At 56.5% G+C, this 12,474-nt stretch overlaps 1 protein-coding gene across 1 annotated transcript in view; it reads left to right on the forward strand.

Moving 5' to 3' along the window:
* The first annotated feature begins 1,546 nt into the window (after window positions 1–1,546).
* KLHL29 (kelch like family member 29) overlaps window positions 1,547–12,474 on the forward strand; it is a 263,233-nt gene continuing 252,305 nt past the window's right edge. The window contains exon 1 of the mRNA XM_077152213.1: window positions 1,547–1,934. The gene's annotated coding sequence lies outside the window, so the exon portion shown is untranslated. The remainder of the gene's footprint in view (window positions 1,935–12,474) is intronic.

Consider the following 12,474-nt stretch of genomic DNA (forward strand, 5'->3'; position numbering starts at 1 on the left):
TTAAAACATCTTACTGTTTTTTTTGTTTTTTTAGGGGGGATGCGTGGCCTGAGAATCGAACCTGGGTCTCCTGCATGGAAAGTGAGCATTCTGTCACTGGCCACCCGTGCGCCCCATGGTTATTTTTTAAGATGATATCCATATAAATGAGATGATATCTATAAATGAGTTTCTAAAGAATTGACATCCTGACTATGATATTGGGTCTTCTCATCCAGGAACATGCTATTCCATTTATTTTCTCTCTGTTTATTTAAGTTTACTTTCATATCTCTCTGTAAATATTTGTGGTTTTCTTCATATGAGCTCCGCACTGTTCTTAGAAACTTCATTCCCAGATGTTACATAGAGAGAGAGATGTTTGTCCTATCATATTTTCTAATGAATTCTTACTGACAAATATGACAGCTGTTGATTTTTATATGTTTATTTTGTATCTTGCCAGCTTACTGAACTTTCTTATGGAGTAGAACTTTTTTGGTTTTCGTAACATGCTGGTTGTCATTCAGAAAGGTTGTCCGACCAGCAGCAGTATCTGGGAAAGCTTTAGTTCTCATTTTTAAGAATCTTTATTAACTTGGAGGAACATGGTTCTGTGTACTATTTCAGTGACATTTCTTTAAGCCTGAGTCTTGGCAGAGTAATTTAAGCTCAGCGTGCAGTAATCCTTGCACATGGAACTCTCCAGAAGCAGTAGACTCTTGTGGTAGCCCTGACGTGCTGGAGGGCTCGCTTTTAGGATGGGGTTTGGGGCCCAGAGGCCTGCCTTGTGGGGAGGGTGGAAGGGGCTCATCCTAAAGCCAGGTCTGGGAGCTGACTGGGTAGAGCTGGCGTTAGTATTGCAGACTCACAGCCGAGTGTGGGAAACAGACAGCCCTTGTCCCTTCTAGATCTCTGCAGGGCACTTGAGATTTCCATTCCCAACACAAGAGGGCCCCTGGAAGTGAGCGAAAGAGGAGGGAGAGATCTCCTGAAGTGTGGCCGAGCCCCCCACAGGCACCGTGTGCCCAGCAGCTGTGCCAGCGCCCCGAGATCAATGACCCGGCACGCGGCTGGGGGCAGGAACCCCCTCCCTCCACCACTACCCTGTCTTCCCCTCCCCCCCTCCCCTCCCCCTCCCTGCCCACACAGACGGCTTGTGCGCGTGCCAGCGGCAGTGCATTTCCTCCGGGAGAAACAACTCATCTTCTACTCTCTGCTTTTTATGCCAGTTTGAGAAGGTTGTTTTTCTCTCACTTGAAAATCCCCCTCAGAACGAATATGTTGCCATCAGCAATTCCTCTGTGTTGTAACCATCTCCTGCGAAGCCAGACTGTACGACCATGCGTCTTCCCTTGATGGAACCAAAACCCATTATCCGTGGTTCAACAAATATCTGAGTGCCTTCTGCGGGCCGGGCACCGTGCTGTGCGCCGCGGCCGGCCGGGCTCTGCCTCGGGGAGGTGCTGGGGAGCGGGGCTCGGGCGTGGGGAGGGCACCCATGTGCGGTGGGACGGGGGCGGGGCGGGGACTGGGCCAGGGCACGCGGACGGGAAGGCTGGGCAGGCTGTCGGGGTGGCAGCAGCCGGGCAGCACAGGGTCTCCTGAAAGGAGCCTTGATCTCGGACCAGATTTCCTTGTGTTGTTTGTGCCAGAAGAGTTTTCTCAGCCTCATGCGTTCCCGCTGCCAGCAGATGAGAGGAGATAAAAATATCCTCATTCTTCTTGCATGGGGAAGTGAAGGACTGGACTAGAATCTTAACAGGTACTGCTGGGCCTGCCTTCCCCACTTCCCAGGAGGGACAGCAGCGCTCCCCGCATCTCAGCGCCGCGTGACTGGTTCTGAAGGGCTCCTGGGCTGCTGGGCAGAGCTGAGCTAAGTTTCTAATCTGAGTCACTCTGGGCTGGTGAATGGGCCCAGCTAAGAACAAGTAACCTTCTGGGGAAGCCAAAACGTAAGTCGTGGATATTTTCTGACTCACATTCTCATTAGAGGGACCTTTTGATATGCTGAGGAGCATCTCACTTTCAGGCTCCTTAGGACATATCATGGGGACCTGACCTGGGACAGCTCGGCTGGCCATCCTCCAGCGTCTTTAAACGGGGCTTTGTGGGTTCCTTAAGTGACCAGATTACACCTGCCTTTTCTCAGGGATGGTCAAGAGTTGAGGAATTTCAGAGAAGAAAGAGGTGGAAGCAAATTGATGCATATCTCCTCGGGAAAGTCCTACACGGGGTTTCCCGGACGAGGCAACGGGCTGGTCCTCATCTCTTTATTACCTTTTGGGCACCCGGGCCAGCTGTTAGCACTGGGGGAGAGAGAAAGGAGGGGAGGAGTGAGGAGCATGGCGGGATATGGCAGGCGGGGGCAGCATGGCCAGGCTGTGGCTGGGATGCCCAAGGCTCAGCCAGCGTCTGAACGTGGACCAAACGGTGCAGGGGGGCTGAGGCCCCTCTCAGGCATTGCCATCTCGAAGGAAAGGTTGCCTGGATCCTGAGAACTGGGGGCAGAGCTTGAACCATCAGGGGCAGCGGAGACGACTGCAGACTAGAGGCATCCGGAATCCTTCAGAAACCCTTTGACCCAAGTCTCTCAGGTCCTCTCAGAAGCTTTTGTCGTGCGTTTGGTAGAGGGAGAAGTGGGAGCCCCAGGCTCAGACCACTGCACAGGCCTGGGCCCAGCTCCCTCCTGTGAGGGGTCCAAGGTGGTGTGCCACCTAGCCATCACCCGTCTGCCAGGCCCAGCGAGGCTGGCTGGTGGGCGTGTGACCCTCCAAGGACCACTTACCCTCTCTTCAGGAAGCTCACAGCCCCAGCGGTGGAAAATGGCAGGGGCTGGGCCAGCTGAGGGCAGTGGGATTTGGGACCAGTTCAGGCCTCCTTTTCCCACTGCTTCTGGCTGTTCGACTCTCTCCAAGACAACTTTAATCCTATAAACCACCGTTTGTCACGTTGCCAAATTCCTGTGCTCTTATTTAAGCATGATTGGTGCACTGGATGTTTCTGGCATTTGAAGATTACTCAGTTCTTTGGGCAATTTTCTTGTTTGCCTTCAAGAAAATGCCTGTGGTTCTCTTTCCTTTGGGGAGAGGTGAGGCCCAGGACGCATGCAGTGAACAGTTGGAGCTCCAGAGCGTGGGGCCTGGTGGACTTGAGGGCGTGGGGTGTGGCTGAGATACGAGGCTCATGCTTCAGGAAGGAGCAGGGCAGCTCCGGGACCTCATGGGAGGACCACGTGTCACCTGGGCACGAGTTGGCCAGAGCCCACCTCCCTGCAGAAATCATGGCACCAGCCCCTGGGTGGGGGTGTGGGCGCTGCCAGGCCCACCGCCTCTGCCACATAGTCCTTTTGCCTCTGGAACAAGGATAGGTCCCTCAAGACCTCTAGACACAGTTGTCTTTTCCCCTCCACTGAGCCAGAGCTGCCATTACTGGGAAGAACATAATTAGGAATTCATGCAGTTATTTGTGATTTTGCTGAGGAGCATCTTGCTTTCAGGTTCCTTAGGACATATCTTAGGGGCCCTGACCTGGGACAGTTCGGCTGCCCAGCCTCCAACGTCTTTAAACGGGGCTTTGTGGAGAACGCATCTCCGTCCTCCATAGTGGCTATGAAATCCTTCCTCAGCCTCTTTCCTCTGAAATGAAAAGATCCCAAATCCTTTATTCTGTCTTTAAGAGTCCTGGCTTCTTAAACTTAATGATTACTCAGTTCTTTGGGCAATTTTCTTGTTTGCCTTCACGAAAATGCCTGTGGTTCTCTTTCCTTTGGGGGAGGTGAGCCCCAGGACGCATGTGGGGAACAGTTGGAGCTCCAGGGCGTGGGGCCTGGCGGACTTGAGGACTTATTGAGTTCAAATAACTCAGTAAGATCCATCTCCCCCCCCCCCCCCCCGCCAGTGCTGAAGCTGCGTTACCACCGCTGGGGACGTCGGAAGAAAGAGTGTCCTGGTCCTCATCTTCAAGGAAGCCACTGACCTCGCAGGGCAAACAACAGATCCGGGGCCTTACAGGGTCCCTTTGAACTGTCCATGTTTCCCCACCAAACCCTGAACTTAGCATTCGAGGCTCTCAGGTTGACCCTGGCTACCGCCCCTGCCTTTGCGTGGCTTCCAGCCTTCCCCACGGGCCTGGGGTGCGAGTTCGGGGCCTGCTCCAGAGCACAGTGGTGCCGGGCAAAGAGAGCCTGAGCCCCGAGGCGGCCTGCGGTCTGTGGCGAGGTAAGTTCCCTTCCTGGGTGATCTGGGAAGAGGCAGCTATTCTCCCCGCCACAGCCTCCGCCAGCCCTGGCCTGTGCCCCGGGCCCCCCGATGTGCTGTCCCGCCCCGTGGAGTCCACTCCATTAAAGGACTGGAAACCAGGACTCTTAAAGACATTTTCATTTTCATTTTAAGAGGAAAGAGGCCGAGGAGGGACTTCATAGCCTTCAAAGGTCCACTGTGGAGGACGAAGATGCGTCCCCATCGCACGGAGAAAGCAGATGGAGGGGCTCTCAGAAGGGGGAGCCAAGGCTCCAGCTAGTTAGGGCCAGCTGCTGCCGGAGGGGCGCAGGGAAGCTGGGCAGGCCGAGTGGGTGACCCCAGGAGCCGTGGGGAGCTGAGGGAGCTAGAGGAGCCTCGGCCTTCTCGGAAAGGAATTCACGGAGACAGTGGGGATAATAGGACCTGAGGGGCAGCAGAGACCCCCCGGGGCCGGGAGGCTGGGCTGGCGGGGTTTTGAAAGCAAAGCAGGTCTTTTTACGTGCATCAAACAAGGCTGGCGGAATAGGTAGTAGTACGAGTAAGGGTCAGAAGTGGGTAAGCGTGTGCTGACTACGTCCTACAGAATGGATGGAAACGTGCGGCTGAAGTGCAGCGTTCACAGAGCGGGAGATGCGGCTGGGGAGATCTGGTCAAAGCCTGTATTCACAGGCATTGGGGGACAGTTGCTGATGCTTCACAGGGAGTGACCAGTCCTGGGACCTGCGATCCTCAGGTTTGCTGCCTGGACCATGGGGAGGCTGCTGGGTGGCCCCAAGCCCCATGCCCAGAGCCCTGCTTGTCTCAGGCTGGTCTCCACAAAAGGAGGATGCAGATGATGCTTAGATAGTGAGTTTTTCATAAAACTTAATGTATACCGTTTGAAGTGCTGTTCTTTGTTCAAAGATTAGGCTTGATCGGTCATGATTTTTATTGGCAGGCAACGGAAACCAGTTCTGGCCAATTGAGGCCGAGAAGGAAGCTATGGAAAGGCTACTGGGCAGCCCCAGGTTCCCGGGCGGAGGGAGGTCCAGGCCCAGAGACCACAGAGCCAGGCCCGAGCTGGCCCAGTGAGGCCCCGTCCGCTAGCCGGTGGGCTCAGGCCTGCTCCTGGGCTGCCAGGACCACCCCCACCAGCCCTGGGTGCTGCCGCTGCACCCTCCCTCGCCCACATGGGCTTGCCTGCTCCCCTCGTCTTCGCATCACTCACTTCTGGGTAAAAGTGGCCAGTTGGTGGAGCAAGGGAGGCAAGTATGCTTTGCCATTTTCAGGGCCTGCCCTGGAAGGTCAGCTTTGCCCCCTAAAGAAGGGGACTCAAACAGGATATGGGAGTTTCTTCTGTGTGTGTGCATGTGCGTTAATTTGGCATGTGAAACATTGTTAGCACTTGGCAAAATACAAAGTGGGCAGCCTATGATTTGTCCCCAAGTGATTTGGAAATTTAGTTCTCCATGAAACCCAGAAGACAGGGAATTACCGGACAAACGCGCCCAAATCCCAGGGCCGCCCCTTCCTAGCCGAGTACGTGTGTGTGAGTTGCACAGCTTTCTGAGGCCCGTGTTCTCACGTGCACACTAAAGGGAATACTCCCCACTTCTCAGAGTTGAGATGATCAGTGAATAAGGAAACACGGGCCACTAAGAAATCGATGATGGTTCCATTGGATGGAGGAATCACAGCTGACCAGAACAGCTCATCTTTCTGCCCTGCACTTGTTCTCTCCTGCTCACCCTCGACCCACCGTCAGAAACCAGCGCATGTTGACTGCCCTCCACTCGAGGGACCACTTTGAGGGCCTCACTGGTTGTGTGGCTGCCATGAGCAGGTTGGAGAGAGACAGAAGTGAGTGACATACTGCAGCCTTTGCACTCCAGTGAGGAGGTTTCAGCGCCCGTGGCCTGGCACGCCCGCCCGCCCCCGCGGGGACTGGTGATCGGGTGTGCCTGTATGTCCCGTCTTCTTGGTCAGGGCGCCGACAGCGTGGAGGAGGCTGCGTTACCCCACGTTGCAGATAAAGAAATGGAAGCAGAGGACAGTGACGTCTGTGGGGGCAGGCAAGAGAGTTATGGAAGGCGGACGTGACCCCGGCACACTTGGGCCCTGAGTTTTCCTTCTCCATCCCCAGATTGCCCGCCCCAGCCCACCACAGCTCTGCCGGAGTGCTGGCAGCTGTCCAAGTGCCCTGGGTACTTCGGACACTTTTTTTTAAACCACATGCACTTCCTTCTGCCTGGAACATCCTTTTCCATCCCCAACCCTCTGGATGGGGTAGAGGAGGTGGGGGCTCTGCTCCAGGTCACCTCTTCCAGGAAGCTTTCCCTGAGTACACCCCTCCCCAGCTGGCTAGGTGCTGCCCCCTAGCTCCGTGGCCCCTTCTGCTGTCTCTTGTGCTATTTATCATTGTGTTAATCTTTGCACATTTCCTCTCATCTGGACTGAGAGCCGTGTGAGGGCCCTCGGCACACAGGAAACACACCACACGTGTTTGTTAGGGCGTGAGTGGACACGCCCTCCATAGTTCCGTCCTGCCCGCTGCTGCCGTGGGCAGCTCCCCACGTGGCCTGCCCTCTTGCGTGCTCCTTGGGCTTCAGTGCTGTCCACCCTGAAAGGGGCGACATGGGCCCAGGTTGTGTTGGGGCCCCCACTGAAGGGGCAAGCCCCAGGACGTGCAGGCCTCAGCTGCACCCGCGGGCAGACCCCGGCTCTCCCTGCGCCCCCCCACCCAGCCACCTGTGGCCTTTAGAGAGACAACACGAGAAGCTCCGCGGGGCCGGTAGAGGGGCTGCTTTGGTTTGGAAATGTGAGGCGTCAGCATGATCTAGGGCCCTGGCCTTTCGGAGCTGGTTTACAGTGATCAGACCTTTGTTCATATTCAGTTTCTCCCGCACAGACTGCTGCTGACACAGGAGCTTTCTTCATTGGTTAGAGTTCGGCCCCGTGCTAAACAGCACCCAGTGGCGCAGGGGGTGTGTGGAGGGTGGGCGCTGGCGGCTGCGTGGGACTGCGGACGCGGTGCCTGGGCGGTCACTCAGGTCACCCCTGAGTGACCAATTGCGGCGATCCCTGGTGGGAAACAGGCCAGCAGCCCCGCGTCCTGCGTCCCGGACCTTGTGAGGCTTAAACCCGAGACAGCGCGAAGCACGGGGCTTGGCTGAGAGCATCAGGGCCCGTGTTAGGTCTGACGTCCCGGGGCTTTTGTTCCAGAAGGTACGCGGGGATGCCACGATGATTTTCCTTGTAAAGGAATGTGGAGAGACATCATGATGGGCCCTGCGGGTCTCCTAATAAGGCGGAAATGGATTGCTCTTTTCTCCTCCTGCCCTGTCACATGCCCCACCTGGGATTTTTAGAGACTGAAGTCATGGACCCCAAATGCTGGCAGATCCCCCCAGAGATAGCCCAGATGGATGGAGTGGGAGACAGCCCTTCGAGGGGCCTGGCTGAGACTGTCCATCCACACCTGCAGGTCTCCCTGTCCTCAGACCAGGGACTTGAGGTTTTGAACTCTGCAGGTGCTTGCACCCCCCCATCCTCAGGGACAGGGTCTCCGTCCTCTCCAACCCCTCAGCCCTCCCGTCACTTTCACCGTGCCTGGGGTCACTGAAGCCTGGTGGAGTCCCCTGCCCTTCCCGGTGGCCCCTAGGGAAGACGGACCTGGCTGGCGTGGGGGGAGGCACTGGCCTGCACCCCTCGGGGCGTCCAGCCTGTGGCCGTGTCCTCGCGGGCCTGCAGGTTTGTCCAGCCAGCCCAGGGGCCGTTGCATGATCCCAGGGTGCAGTGTCAGCCCCAGGGCTCCCGAGAGACGTAGCTGACTTACCTCCTTTTAGTCACTCTGGACTTGGGCGTTTTATGTGATTTTCCGGATGTCATCTCAGCTTCATGTGTCTGCGTTCTCTTCAGAACAGGTTTTTAATTGCCTTTTGCCTGAGACCCGCTGAGCAAAATTAGTCCTGCGGCTAGCAGTGTCCTCGATGAGAAGTCCTGGTTTCGGGCCGGTCCCCAAGGTGCACGGTGGGGTGGAGCTGCAGGGCCAGCGGTCAGCCTGGGCTCCGGGCCGTGGCTGACTGCTGCGTGGACAGGCCTTTCTCCTTGTCACTCAGGACGCATTGGAACTGACCCTGGGGAGTTTGATGAGAGAAAGGACTTGGGACCCCTCGGTCATTCCCGGTCCGGGGTCCTCACCCCAGCCCTGCTGCTGACCGCTCTCCCCTCGTCCTCTGCCCAGCTGTCTTCTCCTCGAGGGGAGGGGAGATTCTGGAACAAAGTATATTCTGCTTGTCCTGGATTTCTGGAAGTTTTAGACAAATGTTGTGTGTGCACGTGTGTGTGTGCGTTGCGTGTGTGCACGTGGTCAAGGTGTGCATGTGTGTGGACTCAGGTGTGTGTGTGCGTGTGTGTACACACAGTCAGGGTGTGCATGCGTGTGGACGCGAGTGTGCGTGTGTGCGTGTGTGTGGACGCGGGTCTGTGTGCATGCGTGTGCGTGTATGCGTGTGCACACGGGCAGGGCTGCGCCCGGCCTTCCTAATGGATGATGCCAGCCCCTCGAGGAGGCCCCGTTTCCCCCCGGTGCCGAGCCGGATCCAGGCCCTCGCCCACCCCGGCAGCTGAATGCCAATGCTCCAGTTCTGTCCCTATCTCCTGGAGGATGAAAATCTCAAGTCATTCAACAAAAGCGGCCTATGAATGGTTCCCACAAGGGGCTGCCGCGCTGGCCTGAGACCCATGGGAGAGCTGAGGGCCGAGCAGAGGGCCTGGGGCTGCCCAGAGGGCCTCTTGGCAGAGGCGGGTGTGGCTTCGGGGGTGCCAGGGCTGTGCAGGGGTGCAGAGGGCTCCCCAGGGGTGGGTGGAGTCCCCGCTGGATCAGATGTGTGAGGCAGGCCCCCGGGGTCCTGAGGTGTGCAGGGCAGACACCGAAGCCCGCAGGACGGGGATCCCCCTAAGTAGTCTTTGGAGATGTGTGACAGGTTGGCGACACGGGGCTGTTGCGAGGTGGTGCTGACCCTCATTTCCAGCTTCATCCACAGTAAGTGGGGGCCCCCCAGGGTGCGTGGGGAGGGGCTGCCAGCCCCCTTGCAGTGCAAGCCCCACTTGCCTGGGTCCCGCGTGGTCAGGGAAGTGTTTGTTGCCTGCCTCCTGCCTGCTTGTGGTGTCTTTTCTCTCCGAGAGTTTAAGCGCCTGTGTGAAGCCCCGGGCGGCCATGCTCGGCCCGTGGTGGCCAGGTCTTCTCTGGGACCCGGGAGGTGGCCCTGGGCTCCCTTCTCTTTGCAGATGCAGTTCCCCCTGTCCCCCCATCTGCTGTGCATCCGCACTTGCATTCACGTCCTCTCTGAGAGCTTCAGCAGCTGCAGAGTCAATGCTTTTTTCCTCTCAAATTCCCCATGACTTAGAGAAGAGCTCTGGACATGTGTTTCCTTCAGAGGGACATGGCCTCTGATTTCTGGCATGTTTCGGTTCCATGGACTCAGCATGGGGCTGAGCAGTTTCCCACCCTGCCGGGCCTCACTTGCGCTCAGGGTCCTCTGCCTGAGCTTCTCCATCCTGCAGGGTCCCCCAGGAAACCCAGGCAGAGCCCCATCCCGCCCGGCTCGGCCTCAGCTGCAATGCACAGGAAACTGGATCAAAGCACCATGCAGAGATCCCGCTTACCAATCCCCGAAGTGCAGCCCCTGACCCCCTCTGCAGACCTCTCACCTCCTGGGGGTTTCCTAATCCAGGGCGCTTAGGAGCTCCACAAAAGCATTCACTCTCTGCTCACTCGCTTCTCGCCTCCTGGCGTCCCCCCCAACACCCTCCGCAGCCCCAGCCTGCCCCCTGCACGGCTCCCTCAAGGATGGTCACTCGCCCGCCTCTTTTCCACCACCGGTACTTCTAGAACAACCGCGCGGAGCTACCTGTTGTTAAAGGTGGCAAGTGCGTCCGTGTCAAATCCTGCATCTCTAAAGGCAGTATGGAATTATTTGCGTAGTTTCCCCTAAAATGGAACTGTGGGAAACTCCAAGCATGAATGTGGGATGCTCATGGCCGTCAAACGACCACACTCGTGACTCAGTCACCAGCTGGTTTTTCACTTTGGTTCACTTTGCTTTATGCTTTAAAATTGCTTCTTTATTTGTCACATTTAAAGCCAGTGTGGACTATTGGTTAAAGACAGGAAAAAGAAAGAGCATACGCATTGAGCCACTGCAAGTTAAAGAGGAGCCTAAGAATAATAGTTCTGCACATTTGCCTCAAGGTCATTTTTACAGGATCCATAAGTTGGGATTGCCTGATCTAATGCTTAAATAGGCCACCCAAATGTCTATTTAGTGCATCAAATGAGAGGGAAAGAGGACGGGGCAGGAGGCAAGAGAAAAACAGGCATAATTTAGCCTGGCTTACCTTTTCACTGATTGGAAATGGAAATTACCAGCAAGGTTTTATTTTTGAAGAACTGACAAATATCTTTCTGAATCCTGCTTTATCTCATCATTTGGAAATAACGTGAACATTACAAAAATACAGCAGTTGATTTTTCTTAAGCTCAAAATACAAGAATACCAAGGATGAGGTCACAAAAGCGATTTTTATCTGTTTTTGAGGCTGATGCACATAATTAAATTTCAGTTACGTTTTAAATATGTTGGTCCCCAATCCAAGGTGTCATTTTTTATTTGTCAACAAATCAGTCTCTCCTTGCACAACTAATTTAAAGGAAATGATATGTTGCGTATAACTTGCTAAATGGGAAAATGTTGAAATGTGTCCAGATATATAATAAGCATTATTAAAAATTCTTTTATTGCTCAATTAATATAATCGTTGAATAATATACTCATATAAAATATTGAACTAAAAGTCTTTTTACCGTAAGTCATGCAAAAATAATAAAATGATTTTTTTTTAATTGTAGAGGGATGGTAGAATTATAGATTACTGTGAAAGGGGATCATTAGTAAAAAAAAATGGATGGGAAATGCTGATCGGGAGACACAAACCCAACCCTAGTGTGAAGTAGAGGGCCGGGGAGGAGCCCGGCATGCCAGGCAGTGAGCCGCGTCTTCCTTGGACACACGTCCCCCCGACCTGATCCCCACGGCCCACGCCAGGACCTACCCGCGGGCCTTCCCCTTTTGTTTCTGCAAACCCAGTCGCAGGGAAAAAGGCGTCCTCCAAAGATGTCAGGACTGGCGGGCAGTGGCGCAGACCCTCATTTCAGGCTCTGGCCGGGCAGTCGCAATGGGAGCGAGTGGGGCGTGGGTGGCACACTGCAGCCCGTGGGGGGCACCCGGCAGCGAAGACCCCCCCCCAACTGCGTTGCGCCCCGCGCAGGCAGGCAGGCGCCGTCCCTCCCCAGGGCGCCGGGGCGGTGGGACGTAGCCGCCAGGCGGGGCCCTGGGCATCCAGGCCAGTTAGTTCTGGGAGAGAAATCAAGGCCCGGCGGTGGGCAGGGGCGTGTGCGGGCCTCAGCTGCTGGGCACCCCCATGTGTGCAGCCTGCGGGGAGTCTTCAAGGGGCATCTACTCACAGGTGGGTGGGCGGGGATGGCCGCAGGCCCCAGGAGGCGGCAGGCGGCGGCGAAGGATCGTCCCGCGACTGCGCATCACCGCGGGCCACGGCAGAAACCTCGATGGGCGCTGCATGCACCCCAGGCCCCTGGGAACATTTATTTGTGTCCTTTCCGGTTGTTTACCTGCCGGAGCCCATCCTCTGTGCGGCATTCCGGGGTGCTAGGGTTTGTGGACTGACTGGCTCCCCGCAGACCCGCTGCCTTGTGGCCTCCTGGCCGCAGCTGGTCCCCTCCAGGGCAGGGGCCGTGCCGACCCAGTGAGCAGGACGCAGGCGCAGCCCTGGCCGAAAGAAGCCCTGCCCCACTGGCTTTTCCCTCTGCTTCTGGTTCTTTCTGCCCGTTGAGGTCACTCGGGGCCCACCTGACACCCCGGCCACAAGATGGCCTTTCAGAGACGGGCAGACAGGGAGGAGACCCTCCCACTGCTGCCAGCCAGACTGATTTTCCGCCTCCTCTTGGCATCTCCGCCACTCGTCTCTGCGGCGTGTGCACAGCCCCGGCAGGCGGGCTGGGTGCGGGGCCGGGGGTTGCGGGGGCAGGGCTGCCGGCTCCCGCGTCACAGTCTCCAGGCGCAGCTGGACCGGCGGCAGCCCGCAGCTGTGCTCCAGGCTTCCCGCGGGGGCGGCTTGTCATGGAGGGGGTGGGGATCGAACCTCCAAAGAACCACACACGTGGCTCAGGAAGCACAGTTCCTCCACGGCTCTTTTG

The sequence above is a fragment of the Tamandua tetradactyla genome, chromosome 3 (assembly GCF_023851605.1).
Source record: "Tamandua tetradactyla isolate mTamTet1 chromosome 3, mTamTet1.pri, whole genome shotgun sequence".
Classification (NCBI taxonomy): Eukaryota; Metazoa; Chordata; class Mammalia; order Pilosa; family Myrmecophagidae; genus Tamandua; species Tamandua tetradactyla.